Below are 14,975 nucleotides of genomic sequence, written 5' to 3' on the forward strand. Positions count from 1 at the left end.
TGGTGCTCAGTGGAATGTGGTGCCTGGCGCTCAGTGGAATGTGGTGCCTGGTGCTCAGTGGAATGTGGTGCCTGGTGCTCAGTGGAATGTGGTGCTTGGTGCTCAGTGGAATGTGGTGCCTGGTGCTCAGTGGAATGTGGTGCCTGGTGCTCAGTGGAATGTGGTGCCTGGTGCTCAGTGGAATGTGGTGCTTGGTGCTCAGTGGAATGTGGTGCTTGGTGCTCAGTGGAATTTGGTGCTCAGTGGAATGTGGTGCCTGGTGCTCAGTGGAATGTGGTGCTTGGTGCTCAGTGGAATGTGGTGCCTGGTGCTCAGTGGAATGTGGTGCCTGGTGCTCAGTGGAATGTGGTGCTTGGTGCTCAGTGGAATGTGGTGCTTGGTGCTCAGTAGAATGTGGTGCTTGGTGCTCAGTGGAATGTGGTGCCTGGTGCTCAGTGGAATGTGGTGCTTGGTGCTCAGTGGAATGTGGTGCCTGGTGCTCAGTGGAATTTGGTGCCTGGTGCTCAGTGGAATGTGGTGCTCAGTGGAATTTGGTGCACCAATGTGGTGCTCAGTGGAATATGTTGCCCGGTGCTCAGTGGAATGTGGTGCCTGGTGCTCTGTGGAATGTGGTGCTTGGTGCTCAGTGGAATGTGGTGCTTGGTGCTCAGTGGAATGTGGTGCCTGGTCTCTCATGTTCTCTCTCTCTCTCTCCTTTCTCTCTCCTTTCTCTCTCTCTCTCCTTTCTCTCTCTCTCATTTCTCTCTCCTTTCTCTCTCTCTCTGTCTCTCTCCTTTCTCTCTCTCTCCTTTCTCTCTCCTTTCTCTCTCCTTTCTCTCTCTCTCTGTCTCTCTCGCTCACATTTTTCTGCTGGGGAATCGGTTCTAAACAGTCTGCAGTATGCAGTGTTTGTGCGTTTATTTCCGAGCTGTGCTCTCCCCATTGTCATGTAAATGTGCTGTTCTATTAAGCAGATTGATGCTGAGCCATAAAACAGGGGATTCCTATAATGGAGATTGCGGTGAAAGGTGACAGAGATAGAGCGGTGTTTGTCAGACCATGAGACATCCAGAAAATTGGTCTTCTCACAAAATCGTCTGAGCGGTTTGAGACTCTCACGAACACGATGGGGTTCTCTGTTTTGCTCTACGACCCCCACAAGCATCTTGGGACTCGTCTGAAGTCGGTTCTGCCGGTCTGCCAACGTCTGTATGTAGCTTGCGAACAGTTTGGGCTACACACTAATATGACCCCTCTGACCCCTCGGTTGTTATGCTCTAAGGACGGCCACAGGCCTCACAAGACTTGTCTGAAGGTCCCCCGGCACCAATCGAAAAATTGTATGGACATATATGGAAACTAACAAATGTTTCCTGATCTTTCGTGTAACTCTCAGCTATAGGATAGACACTTCAGAACAAAAGTCCTTTAGAATATTTTCGGGGTGCAATATCTGATGTGAATCTGTTATTCAATGCGTCTGTATGGGCTAATAGCAGTTAGGCCAAATTTCAAATGTTGAATCAAATATATATATATTTTTATTCTCCAAGGGGTCTTAATAATGCCTCTGTCTGTTTCAGCTGTATATATGCATACAGAGAGATAAAGGTGTGTGTGTTTGGTTTTACCATATTTGTGGGGACTAGACGTTTTCACAAGGAAAATTTGGACAACTGGGGACCTTTCGACTGTCCCCACAAGGATAGTAAAAACAAACGTGTATGTATCTACTTGGTGTGTACGCATGTGAGAAACAATGAAAGCTTACTATCGAGATAGTAAATGTCATTTATTGAATTGTGTATTCTATTTTCTCCCAGTGCGATCGTGTTGCTACTGTAGGGGTCTATGTGTGTGAACATGCTCAAAGCCGGAGAACCCAGTCCTCTTTGTTTCTATATGAACATCAGTGTGTGTGTTGTTTCTATTGTTTTTGCTGTTATATTTCATTAGATTTCCAGGCAGGGGTCAGGCTGAGAATCCCATTAGAATAAGGTGAATATGCAGTATTTGCACACATTGCCTGTGATGGTAGACATGAGCACATGTTGTGGGAATGTTTGGTTTAATACATAGAATGTTCCTTTCACATGTGGAAAGGCGGGATGCAGCAATGTGTTATACAAGATGTGTACGGCTTATTGGAATGGGATAGTAGTGGCAGTTGATTGGTTGAAATTGCTCTCGTATATGTTGTTCCTGTCAATGGTTATTTTAACATGTCGTAGCTTTGTTACATTCCTCTCCTGGATTAGCCTATAGGCTCTCCAATTGGCCCGCTATATAAATTGATTCAGGAGTTTATGAATAGCAAAAATGCAGAAAATACCAGGTGTGATTTGCGAAGCGATGGTTAACTGGGCTGTCGAAAGTCTGAAGTGGCCCCTGGGCAAAAGGCCCAGAGAGAGAGACAGAGAGGGCAAGGCCAAGGGGGGCGAGACCCAGAGAGAGAGACAGAGTGAGAGGGGAGATGGGTAGTAACAACTGGCTGTTGGAACATTTAGGAAGCAGCGTGAATATTAAGGGGGCTTCAACTTCAAAAGTTGTTGATTTGTGTGTGTGTGGGTATCTGGGGGAGGGGAGGATGGGAGGAGGGATGTAAAGTAAATGAGTAGTAGAGAGAGGGGAGAGATGGGTAATATATCTCCTCCTCATTAGGCGCACAATGAGTCTCAAACATTAACTGTTTTTCATCACTTGAAACAGACCACTCCCAACTCTGCCAGGGCTTGTTCTCCCAGCACAGCAGCACGTATAGTGAACTCTAAAAGCATCTCAAAACAACCACTCCTCATGAATGGATTATGAATGTGTTATGAATGGATTATGAAGTCCTTAAGTAGGTGCCCTTCAAATAAAGAGTTACCTTAATTACTTATAGTTTTATGAAACTCACACATCTCAAATCTTTAGACGTGAATTCCTCTGTTTGTTTAGGTCATTTTTCTTATGTCACTACTGCATTCTGTTGTATGAAATGGACTCTGTTGACACGGAGAGAAACCATATAAAGCCCGCTATCCTTAGGCAACAGATAGACCTATGTGATGAGGCAGTGTGGTCGTGCTCCTCCTCACATTCGAGCACTAAAGCTCTCTCTGCTCCAGGATACTGTGTGATGAGGCAGTGTGGTCGTGCTCCTCACATTCGATCACTAAAGCTCTCTCTGCTCCAGGATACTGTGTTCGATGAGGCAGTGTGGTCGTGCTCCTCCTCATGAGGCAGTGTGGTGAGGCAGTGTGGTCCTCCTCACATTCGATCACTAAAGCTCTCTCTGCTCCAGGATACTGTGTGATGAGGCAGTGTGGTCGTGCTCCTCCTCACATTCGATCACTAAAGCTCTCTCTGCTCCAGGATACTGTGTGATGAGGCAGTGTGGTCGTGCTCCTCCTCACATTCGATCACTAAAGCTCTCTCTGCTCCAGGATACTGTGTGATGAGGCAGTGTGGTCGTGCTCCTCCTCACATTCGATCACTAAAGCTCTCTCTGCTCCAGGATACTGTGTGATGAGGCAGTGTGGTCGTGCTCCTCCTCACATTCGAGCACTAAAGCTCTCTCTGCTCCAGGATACTGTGTGATGAGGCAGTGTGGTCGTGCTCCTCCTCACATTCGATCACTAAAGCTCTCTCTGCTCCAGGATACTGTGTGATGAGGCAGTGACAGCAGCAGACCAGGGTTCTAATACTTCAGCTCCACTTGATTAAGCGTGCCTGCCTCAATGAACCAATAGAACAGTTGCAAAAGTGCAAACCCTGCCAGGCAGGCTAAAGCAAACACTCAAAAGTATTAAAACAAATTTTCCAAGTAGTATTTGAACCCTGGTTTGCCTACTACTACTCCTAAAATGTTTGATTTCCAAACGACGCCAACAGGCTTACTCTACTGGTAAAACTTTAATCTAGAGACTACTCCTCAGAGAGTAATGATGAATCGGCCTACATCAGCGTTGATAGTGGGTCCTCTGGCTGTGTGTCTGTATGTTGATGCTGTCTGTTTGATTAATGGATGAATGGATTGGCTGCTCGGGCGTCCATAACAGGCTGCTGGTAGTCAGATACAGTACACCCATAACAGGCTGCTGGTAGTCAGATACAGTACACCCATAACAGGCTGCTGGTAGTCAGATACAGTACACCCATAACAGGCTGCTGGTAGTCAGATACAGTACACCCATAACAGGCTGCTGGTAGTCAGATACAGTACACCCATAACAGGCTGCTGGTAGTCAGATACAGTACACCCATAACAGGCTGCTGGTAGTCAGATACAGTACACCCATAGCAGGCAATGATAGATACAGCATTACATCCATAGTGCCAGATTCACCCACTGTGATACATCACTGTATGAACGTGGGGATAAGGAGGTGAATCGACTGTGGAAATGTCTTTTGTGTGTGAGGGCTGTTAGACTCTGTCAGAATGCAGGCAACTGTTAGTGTTTGTTTGCCCCCCTGCTAATGCACTGTGCCTCTTCTCTCAGCACGACCCAGCAATAACATATATAGTTCTGTGTGTGTGTGTGTGTGTGTGTGTGTGTGTGTGTGTGTGTGTGTGTGTGTGTGTGTGTGTGTGTGTGTGTGTGTGTGTGTGTGTGTGTGTGTGTGTGTGTGTGTGTGTGTGTGTGTGTGTGTGTGTGTGAGTGAGTGAGTGAGTGTGTGCGGATGAATGGATTTATGGATCCATCCTCTCTGACTACCTAACACAACCGGCTAACAGTTTACACACCGATTCATCAGTGCTTTGTAAATCAATACGATAGTAGTAGTTTTCCTACCTTGCTTTTCAACTAAGGCGTACAAATAGACGAGCAACCTGAAAGAGACAAGTGTTCAGTCTTTCCTGCCTCTTCTTCCTGAATTGAAATGGCATTGACCCCAACCCTGGCCTCATCATACACAGCCAGCTTGTTACAGTACTGAAGCTTTGATGGTGTGAATGAAAAGCAATAAAAGCTTATTAGAGTGAGTTATTTCCAGACATGTTTGATATTAAAGAGACAGTACAGATTCCATTTCGTGCAGTTATTCCCTCCGTGTGAGTGTCCCAACGTTGCAGGGACTGTCACACGAAGGGAATAACTTCAAGGGAGGAAAAGCACTTGAATATTCATTTACAAAGAGCTGATGAATCAGTGTGTTAACTGTTAGCCGGTTGTGTGTAGGACTGCAGCAGAGCAATGAGAGGATGAATCCATATATATATATATACACACACACACACTGGTATAGTTTGTTCTAATACATCATTCAGTATCCTACTCTATTTCACACGCATGTTTTATGCTCCATTGCACAGGCGAGCCGGGCAACATCTGCACTGTTTTGTTCTGTTCTCTCCAACAGGGTCCCTCTTTGGCAATGACAAGGAGTGGAATGTTCACTAATGAGACTGGTACTCAGGCTAGCAACACTCCACCACATGTTACACATTCACCCTGAGGGTCTGAAGTGGTGGACCTTTCTGCTGGCTCTTTAATCTGGAATGGATCAATGGCCTGGAGCGTCGCGGTACGGAGGGAGGCTTGGGGCGTCTCCCAACTTTCCAACAGGTTGATATTGAGGAAGTGCAATGTAAAGGGAATAAGGTGCCGCTTGGAAGCAACTGAGATGGTTGCAGCTCAACTCTCCTCAGCTCTTTCAGCGGGGTATTTCACATGTAATTGGCTCTATGAGGAGGATACCTGAGAGACAAACCTGGGGTTGTGAGAGGCTCAGTTGACCATTTATATTATAGAGATACCCTTCCTGCTTCTCCTTCTTCCTGCTTCAGACGAAAGTTTTAATTTCCCAAGGTGCACGCCGGTAGTTGACTTTACTCTCCGTAAACCCACCTCGTCCTGGGCTCAGAATATGGAGATGTGTGTGTTGCTCGGGGCTGAGGCTCAGCCAGGTCCTCTTGTGTGATAGTTGAATGCGTTTAGAGATTGGACTGTCAAAATGGAGATGGAAGACTGTAGTGTGTTTGGTAAAAGAGCTGTTTCCCCACCTGTTTCATTGTAATCTCCACCTCAGAGTCCCTCCTCCACTGTGCTACTCTGTCTCCCCTGACAAGCTAGTGCCTGATCTGCTGGATCAGGACCATCTTGTATCTCATTATAGGATGTTTCAAGGAACTTTCTAATAGCACAATCCTGTGCAATGGTAATGAGAACCACAGGAGGTCTTGAGAAGGACTGGCTAGAGACTAAAATGGTTAATGTAAGGAATAGAAAGAGATTTAAAAACCAGAAGAGTGCATAGAATACAATGAATCACATAGCGCATCAGTGTTACCCCTATATTCATTTAGCAGCGGTGGTCCGCTGCTGCTAAATTGTTGCTACTGCTGCAAACAATATGATGTAATTTACTAAATAATTTTGGGCACTTTTAAATGGATCATCTTTGGCTCAATGACTGGAAGTCTATTGAGCCCCCTGCTACCGTTTCCAACACGGCTGAAAACTCCCCTAGGGGAAACACTGCACATGCTTTGCCTTATCATCTCAAAGTTTTCTAACAGCAATATAATATAACACGGTCATCTTTAAAGTTTGCACTTGGTTGCCTCGTTTTGTCAACTCAACTGACCTGACGCTGAACTCTGAACTCTGACACATCCTTTACATCCTCCTGAGCAGCTCTCACCGGCAACACTTGAATTGGTTTTCAGTTGCCTCAAGTCAACTGTTCCTGCGTGGGCTAATGGAATACGAAATTCAATGTACATATCTGCAGAGCCAGCAGCTCAATCTATATCTTTTTTTGTTTATTTGCTTCACTAAAGTCATTAATTATGAACTTGTCTGTCTGTGCGTGAGGCACAATGAGGTAATTATTTGTATAAAACAGGATGGGTTTAATTGCAATTGAAATACTCTGGCATATAGAAAATATAACTTTAGACTTAAAAATGTGTTAAGTCTAAAGTTATATATTATTACGTTCAATATTATTTCCACTTCTCTGAATTCTATTTACATATTACTCAAGTACCCACAAAATTATAATGATATATTTGTTAGGTATTTTCTGACAAAGGGCAATAGGCTGTATTCCAACCTACTGTATGCTGACACCGCAGACATGTGCCAGAGGCTGTGGCTTCGAGCGCGAGAGCAACCTCGGTCGCCCACGTACTTGAACTCATATTTGTCTGTGTGTTGCATGTACATTTGTTGCCCAGGCACGTTTCTCTGATGTATCCTTCTATGTCCTCAGAGTCCCGGTGGGTCCAGGGAGATGTGTGTGAGGTCCAGCTGATGGTCTACAACCCCATGCCCTTTGAACTCCTCGTGGAGCACATGGTGAGGGAAACACTACTTCTGGATACTACAACAACACCACAACTTAATAAATGTCCCTGAAAAGAAGTTGTCAGGGCCCCTCGGGGTAAAATAAACTACCCTCATCACATCAGGGGCAAGCCATTCAACAGTGATAATGTCTTGCAGTTATCTTTGATGACCTCATTAAAGTCGAGCTAAAAGCCCTGTTCGGACACTTTAATGCAGTCATGATGGTACAGGACAGGGCCAGAAACTGGGCCATCCTTCTCCACTGACACTAAGTGTACTGGAACAATGTAGGAGGAGTGAACCCATGTGCTGTTATTACGGTTTATAGTTCTCCTGCTATTTATCCACACTGCCGCTAATAAGGTTAATGAGAGGAAATGGCCATTCTCTCCTCTCCTTTTTCTTATTCACGCTCTCTCTCTCTCTCTCTCTCTCTCTCTCTCTCTCTCTCTCTCTCTCTCTCTCTGTCTCGCCCCGTCTCTCTCTCTCTCTCTCTCTCTCTCTCTCTCTCTCTGTCTCGCCCCGTCTCTCTCTCTCTCTCTCTCTCTCTCTCTCTCTCTCTCTCTCTGTCTCGCCCCGTCTCTCTCTCTCTCTCTCTCTCTGTCTCGCCCCGTCTCTCTCTCTCTCTGTCTCTCTCTGTCTCGCCCCGTCTCTCTCTCTCTCTCTCTCTCTCTGTCTCTGTCTCTGTCTCTGTCTCTGTCTCTATCTATCTATCTATCTATCTATCTATCTATCTATCTATCTATCTATCTATCTATCTATCTATCTATCTATCTATCTATCTATCTATCTATCTATCTATCTCTCTCTGTCTCTGTCTCTGTCTCTGTCTCTGTCTCTGTCTCTGTCTATCTCTCTGTCTCTCTCTCTCGCCCTCTCTCTCTCTCTCTCTCTTTCTGTCTTGCTCTCTCTCTCTCTCTTTCTGTCTTGCTCTCTCTCTCTGTCTGTCTCTCTGTCTCACCCTGTCTCGCTCTCTCTTTCTCTCTCTCTCTCTGTCTCGTTCTCTCTCTCTCTGTCTCATTCTCTCTCTCTCTCTCTCTCTCTCTCTCTCTCTCTCTCTCTCTCTCTCTCTCTCTCTCTCTCTCTCTCTGTCTCTCTCTCTTTCTCTCTCTGTCTCTCTCTCTGTCTCTCTTTCTCTCTCTCTCTCTGTCTCTCTGTCTCTCTCTCTCTCTCTGTCTCTCTCTCTCTCTCTCTCTCTCTCTCTCTGTCTCTCTGTCTCTCTGTCCCCCTCTGATTGCTTGCAATGTCTCACACACTTTTATTGTCTTTCTTGATATGTCTGTGTGGTTTAAGCTCTCTCTCTCAGGATCACTCATGCATTTGATTGTTGAATCAAACCACTTTGCTACTCGATGATGGAAGTGTTTGTTTACGGATGCACCGATGTGGCACAGACGGCATTGAGACGCACAGCAATCATCTGCCTCTGTCTACATACACACGCACACACAAGCACACGCACACACAAGCACACACACAACAGCTGTACTGTATCGTCACGAGGCGCTGCTCGCTGTGTGCCTGAAACTGATGCAGCCCTTAATTGGACACTAGAGCGCAAATGGCCATGGAAGGGCATATGTGTGTGTGTGTGTGTGTTTAATGTCTGACTGTGCACAATGACAGGAGCCCCAGGGCCTGTCATGTCCAAGGTGTTGCTGTATGTACCTGGATGGGCCTGGGTAATTATCAACCTCTGGCATGTCGGAGCAGAATGAAGTGCCTCTGTGTGTCTATGTGTGTTTAAAACACGTGTTTTGAGGCGCCAGGAGAGTGGAAGGTCAAACCGCGATGAGGGATTATTTTCTTTGCTGTCGAGGGGGTCCTAAAACTGTCACTTAGCCAGCGAAGAGAGACACACACACACACACACACACACACACACACACACACACACACACACACACACACACACACACACACACACACACACACACACACACACACACACACACACACACACACACACACACACACACACACACACATCATTAGCCACTGACTCCCCACCTGCGGATGGATAGATGGAAGCACAGATGGAGACAGAGACCCCGTCCTGTTTTACGTCCCTGGCAGCTGGCAGCCTGAGGTGTTATGTGATACAGTACAGGTGACATGCAGGGTGACTTGGCCTCAACACAAACTATGGTGTTCATCATGACCTGACTTGACCTGCCCTGAGTTCACACACAATGTTTCATATTCAGTACTCTAGTTACGCTTGATTGAGCATTCCTGGCGCAATGAAACCAACGGGATAGTCCCAAAAGTGCAAACCCTGTTCATCTGTCACTCCAGGCAACCTCAACCAGACTATGAAAGAAATCCAGTAGTATTTAAACCCAGGTATGTTGATGGCAGCGACAGGCAGGCTGCTGCTGAGTGTTCCTCGCCTAATGGAGGGGATGGATGGAGGGGATGGATGGAGGGGATAGATGGAGGGGATAGATGGAGGGGAGAGATGGAGGGGATAGATGGAGAGATGGAGGGGTTAGATGGAGGGGAGAAATGGAGGGGATAGATGGAGGGGTTAGATGGAGGGGATAGATGGAGGGGCGAAATGGAGGGGAGAAATGGAGGGGATGGAGGGGAGAGATGGAGGGGAGAAATGGAGGGGATAGATGGAGAAATGGAGGGGAGAGATGGAGGGGTTAGATGGAGGGGAGAAATGGAGGGGATAGATGGAGGGGAGAAATGGAGGGGATAGATGGAGGGGAGAAATGGAGGGGATAGATGGAGAGATGGAGGGGATAGATGGAGAGACATGGAGGGGAGAGATGGAGGGGAGAAATGGAGGGGAGAAATGGAGGGGATAGATAGAGGGGATAGATGGAGGGGAGAGATGGAGGGGAGAGATGGAGGGGAGAGATGGAGGGGATAGATGGAGGGGATGGAGAGATGGTTAGAGAGATGGAGGGGATAGATGAAGGGGAGAGATGGGGGGGAGAAATGGAGGGGATAGATGGAGAGATGGTTGGAGAGGTGGAGGGGATAGATGAAGGGGAGAGATGGGGGGAGAGATGGAGGGGATAGATGGAGGGGATGGAGAGATGGTTGGAGAGGTGGAGGGGATAGATGAAGGGGAGAGATGGGGGGGGGGTAGATGGAGGGGATGGAGAGATGGTTGGAGAGGTGGAAGGGATAGATGGAGGGGATGGAGAGATGGTTGGATAGGTGGGGGGGATAGATGGAGTGGATGGAGAGATGGTTGGAGAGGTGGAGGGGATAGATGGAGGGGATGGAGAGATGGTTGGAGAGGTGGAGGGGATAGATGGAGGGGAGAGGTGGAGGGGATAGATGGAGGGGAGAGATGGGGGATAGATGGAGGGGAGAGATGGTTGGAGAGGTGGAGGGGATGGAGAGATGGTTGGAGAGGTGGAGGGGATAGATGAAGGGGAGAGATGGTTGGAGAGGTGGAGGGGATAGATGGAGGGGATGGAGAGATGGTTGGAGAGGTGGAGGGGATAGATGAAGGGGAGAGATGGGGGGGAGAGATGGAGGGGATAGATGGAGGGGATGGAGAGATGGTTGGAGAGGTGGAGGGGATAGATGAAGGGGAGAGATGGAGGGGGTAGATGGAGGGGATGGAGAGATGGTTGGAGAGGTGGAGGGGATAGATGGAGGGGAGAGATGGGGGGGAGAGATGGAGGGGATAGATGGAGGGGATGGAGAGATGGTTGGAGAGGTGGAGGGGATAGATGAAGGGGAGAGATGGTTGGAGAGGTGGAGGGGATAGATGAAGGGGAGAGATGGTTGGAGAGGTGGAGGGGATGGAGAGATGGTTGGAGAGGTGGAGGGGATAGATGGAGGGGATGGAGAGATGGTTGGAGAGGTGGAGGGGATAGATGAAGGGGAGAGATGGGGGGGAGAGATGGAGGGGATAGATGATGGGGGGAGAGATGGTTGGAGAGATGGAGGGGATAGATGAAGGGGAGAGATGGAGGGATAGATGGGGGGATAGATGATGGGGGAGAGATGGAGGGGATAGATGAAGAGGAGAGATGGAGGGGAGAGATGGGGGGATAGATGATGGGGGAGAGATGGCGAGATGGAGGGGAGAGATGGGGGGGGTAGATGATGGGGGGGAGATGGTTGGAGAGATGGAGGGGATAGATGAAGGGGAGAGATGGGGGGGAGAGATGGAGGGGATAGATGGGGGGATAGATGATGGGGGAGAGATGGCGAGATGGAGGGGAGAGATGGGGGGGGAGATAGATGATGGGGGAGAGATGGTTGGAGAGATGGAGGAGAGATGGTTGGAGAGATGGAGGGGATAGATGAAGGGGAGAGATGGGGGGGAGAGATGGCAGGGATAGATGATGGGAGGAGAGATGGCGAGATGGAGGGGAGAGATGGAGGGGATGGAGAGATGGTTGGAGAGGTGGAGGGGATAGATGAAGGGGAGAGATGGGGGGAGAGATGGAGGGGATGGAGAGATGGTTGGAGAGGTGGAGGGGATAGATGGAGGGGAGAGATGGGGGGAGAGATGGAGGGGATAGATGGAGGGGATGGAGAGATGGTTGGAGAGGTGGAGGGGATAGATGAAGGGGAGAGATGGTTGGAGAGGTGGAGGGGATAGATGGTTGGAGAGGTGGAGGGGATAGATGGAGGGGATGGAGAGATGGTTGGAGAGGTGGAGGGGATAGATGGAGGGGATGGAGAGATGGTTGGAGAGGTGGAGGGATAGATGAAGGGGAGAGATGGGGGAGAGATGGAGGGATAGATGATGGGGAGAGATGGTTGGAGAGATGGAGGGGATAGATGAAGGGGAGAGATGGGGGGAGAGATGGCGGGGATAGATGATGGGGGGAGAGATGGAGGGGATAGATGAAGAGGAGAGATGGAGGGGAGGAGATGGGGGGATAGATGATGGGGGAGAGATGGTTGGAGAGATGGAGGGGATAGATGAAGAGGAGAGATGGAGGGGAGAGATGGGGGGATAGATGATGGGGGGTTGGAGAGATGGAGGGGATAGATGAAGAGGAGAGATGGAGGGAGAGATGGGGGGATAGATGATGGGGGAGAGATGGAGGGGATAGATGAAGAGGAGAGATGGAGGGGAGAGATGGGGGATAGATGATGGGGGGAGAGATGGAGGGGATAGATGAAGAGGAGAGATGGAGGGGAGAGATGGGGGGGATAGATGATGGGGGGAGAGATGGTTGGAGAGATGGAGGGGATAGATGGGGGGGATAGATGATGGGGGGAGAGATGGCGAGATGGAGGGGAGAGATGGGGGGATAGATGATGGGGGAGAGATGGTGGGAGAGATGGAGGGGAGAGATGGAGGGGATAGATGAAGGGGAGAGATGGGGGGGAGAGATGGCAGGGATAGATGATGGGGGGAGAGATGGAGGTACTCACCTAAAAGGCCCACATGCCACTGGTTGAGAGAAGTTGTCACTGTTTTTAGGCAGAATTATGTGAGGTTTTATGTGTTGTTGGAGGTGCATCTTGGTCAGTTTAGCTCAGAAAATGCCGCCCTCGTCAATTTGCCAGCATAGGTGGCAGCCTAATCCTGCCTAATGAGCGGTCCGGCCTGGCTCCCACCTCATAAACAATCTCACATTGGATAGGCATGTAAGTGGTTATTTACCTGAGGGGGAAAGTAAGTTGTTTGTGTACTTGCAAAGATCTCTTAGTTATTATTGATTATGAGTATAGATAAAAGTAGTATCACCTGGTGTGAGTGACACTTTACATGTTAGCCTTCTTTTGAAGTTCTGTCATTCATTTCAACTTTAGTGTTCAAGGATGGAAGACTCAAACTGTTATGATGGATGTAGATAATTTGGTGTGCAAAATGAGAAACTAGAGTGAATCATCCATATTTGAGAGGCTAGCTAGCCCATGTGTTCTGTCTGGTTCTCCCTCTCCACAGAGTGAGGTCTCTAGCCTAGACAAACACATTCTGAAGGAAAGGTTACTGTAAATTAGAATGAAGGGACTTCCCTATCAGAGCTGGCTCATTAGTGTCTGACTATCTGTGAATATTGTTTACTCGATTGCTTCTTTTTTTTTTACTTCTGTAATTGATGAACCAATTTACTGCGTCGTCACATTCCAGTATTAATCACTGCATCGTAATAGAGAAGGAAATGATAGCATTAGTGTCAGGTGTGCTCCCTCTCTTGTCTCTAGGTCACCTGGCTGCTCGTTATGGTGCACACCTGTCACCAGCATTACGCGCACCAGCGTCTCATGAAACTCACCTGGACTCCATCCCCTCCTTGATTATCTTCCCTATATCTGTCTCTCCCCTTGGTTCCCTCCCCAGGCGTTATTGTTTCTGTTCCAGTTTCACGTCTGTGCCTTGTTCGTGTTTTGTATTATGTTTCATTTATTGATTAAATCACTCCGTCGCTTCCCGACTCTCAGCACACATCGTTACAATTAGAAATACAAGTACAGAACCAGTCAGAAGTTTGGACACACCTACTCATTGAAGGGGTTTTCTTTATTTTTACTAGTTTCTACGTTGTAGAATAATAGTGAAGACATCAATAATATGAAATAACACAAATGGAATTATGTAGTAACCCAAAAAGTGCTAAACAAACCAAAATATATTTGAGGTTCTTCAAAGTCGCCACCCTTTGCCTTGATGACAGCTTTGCACACTCTTGGCATTCTCTCAACCAGCTTCATGAGGCAGTCACCTGGAATGCATTTCAATTAACAGGTGTGCCTTGTTAATTTGTGGAATTTCTTTCCTGTGTTGTGACAAGGTAGGGGGGGTATACAGAAGATATTCCTATTTGGTAAAAGACAAAGTACATATTATGGCATGAACAGATCAAAAAAATCAAAATGAAAGAAAAACCCTTGAATGAGTAGGTGTGTCCAACTGTTGACTGGTACTTTACATGATGCGCTGATGATGAGAGAACTATTAGGTTACTGAACCATGCAGTTCTAACGATATGATCAGGCTAACTAACTACACACACACACACCACACCACACACACACACCACACCACACACACCAGACTGATCGTTAACAATAGCGAGTCGGGCTAATTAACCTTTTCAAGAGTGGATGCCATTCTTTCCAATAGGTTTACTTTGATATTTGTTTTCCAATAAAGGGGTGTAATCTTTATTCTCTCTCTAAAGTAGCAAGAGGGATGGCTTTGCACATTACTGTCACGCCACCAGAGAGGTCTCCTCCATGGCATCACCCAGCCAGCCTAATGATCAGAGACTAGATGTGATGTGCATTTGACCACCTATATAACTGATAAAGATGCTTCACTAGCATATTCCTCTCTGAGATAGTCGAACCTCCCGATCTCCCCTACTGTGTTACTGTGTAGGACTAATTTCCAATCTCTCCTCCTCTCCTCCTACAGCAGAGCAGACAGCCTTCAATTTACACTGTTTGTGTGTGTGTGTGTGTGTGTGTTTCTAGTTTCCTCCTTTCTCTCTCACGGTGAGAACAAGAGCAATTTTCTCCGTGGGAGATGGCAGTGCCTGCTTGGGCTCCAGGATATCAGGGCTAGATTAGGATGATGGATTACAGGGAACACTGGTAACTGCTCTCACTAACCCTACCTCCCATCACAGCACTATGGTACTGAGGCCTTAGACAACCTCCCTCCCACCAGCTCACTGAGAGGCTAGGTTTCAATTCTCTTACGTGGTTTCCTCTCCTATTTTACAGTGTTTCCCAACTCCGGTCCTCCAGTACCCCCGACCGTACATCTTTTTGC

The 14,975-nt window shown here is 47.7% G+C and overlaps 1 pseudogene; it reads left to right on the top strand.

Annotated features, from left to right (window-relative positions):
• Positions 1–14,975, top strand: part of LOC118377046 (trafficking protein particle complex subunit 9-like) — a 459,082-nt pseudogene that overhangs the window by 113,849 nt on the left and 330,258 nt on the right.

The sequence above is a fragment of the Oncorhynchus keta genome, chromosome 19 (assembly GCF_023373465.1).
Source record: "Oncorhynchus keta strain PuntledgeMale-10-30-2019 chromosome 19, Oket_V2, whole genome shotgun sequence".
Lineage (NCBI taxonomy): Eukaryota > Metazoa > Chordata > Actinopteri > Salmoniformes > Salmonidae > Oncorhynchus > Oncorhynchus keta.